Raw genomic sequence first — 1,186 nt, forward strand, 5'->3', positions numbered from 1 at the left:
ACACACACACACACACACACACACACACACACACACACACACACACACACTCACTAGCCCATGCAGATATTCTTGTTCGGAATGTGTGCAAACACCAACTCATTTGTGCAGTTTAAAGCCAAACATTTACCACAATCATCACCTGATCTAAATACCCTGTTTGTCGTAGGACAGATGATTTATCTACGTCCACGTTAGAGACCGGGATTAAAGAGGATGGCTGCTGTTTTAAAAACACTATTACAGTTTTTATTTTTAGATTTCATAAACCTTCACTTCCTTGTCAGTTTCACAGTATGCAGGAATTGTAATGGAAATAGTTTAATACATGTCAGTTTGTTTATAAATGACACAGATACAGATGCACAGGGCAATCTTGCAGATTGTTTCAAGAACTTTCTTTCAGATTTATTTAAGTCTCAGAGCCGGCGGGATGTAAGGAAATATGTTTACCAACCTCCCCGTCCCGTCCTCCCCTCCCTGCTCCTCTGCTACTGCAGATGCTGTTACCTCTGCGTTCACGTCCTTACTCTGCGGCCGACAGTCCCGCTCCAATAATAACATTTTATGTATTATGATATTTGTCGCCGTAGGTGAAGTTGTTTGMGTGAACTGTGATGAATGTTTAAAATTTTGATGGGTTTTAGGTTGGCAAAAATTCACTTTGCTCTTGATCCTGGTCGGACTATCCAATAGCTGATCAACCTTGTCAGAATTAAATAATTTCTCAACAATTGTGGACATTCAAAAATCTATCTACAACAGGTAAGATACTGAGTGCTCATGAAGCTTCTACAGAACCCTACTTGAAAAAATTTGAACTATCAACCATTGTAGTTCTCTTGCTTTAACATCCTTCATTATTTCCTTTTAATAGTTAATTGTTTTAGGATGCTATAAAAATTCAATAGAGCCGGAAGATAAATAAAGTGATAAAAAAATGGCAAAAACAAATCCAGTATTGATGTGATTTGTAAACAAACAGTGTCATCGTTTGGCTAAAATCTTTATCTGACAGTTAAAGTTTGTTGTCTCAAATATCTGTGTTAAAGTGAACAGTGTCTTTGATTGAAGAAAAATTAGTTTCAAAAGTAAAAAAAAAAAAAAAAAATTAAAATAAGCATGCTGGGTCAGCTTTATCCAGAGCAAATATTTTGCCTCCTTAACAGGTTAATGCGTCCACGCG

This window comes from Austrofundulus limnaeus, unplaced genomic scaffold (assembly GCF_001266775.1).
Source record: "Austrofundulus limnaeus strain Quisiro unplaced genomic scaffold, Austrofundulus_limnaeus-1.0 Scaffold14, whole genome shotgun sequence".
In the NCBI taxonomy this organism is placed as follows: domain Eukaryota; kingdom Metazoa; phylum Chordata; class Actinopteri; order Cyprinodontiformes; family Rivulidae; genus Austrofundulus; species Austrofundulus limnaeus.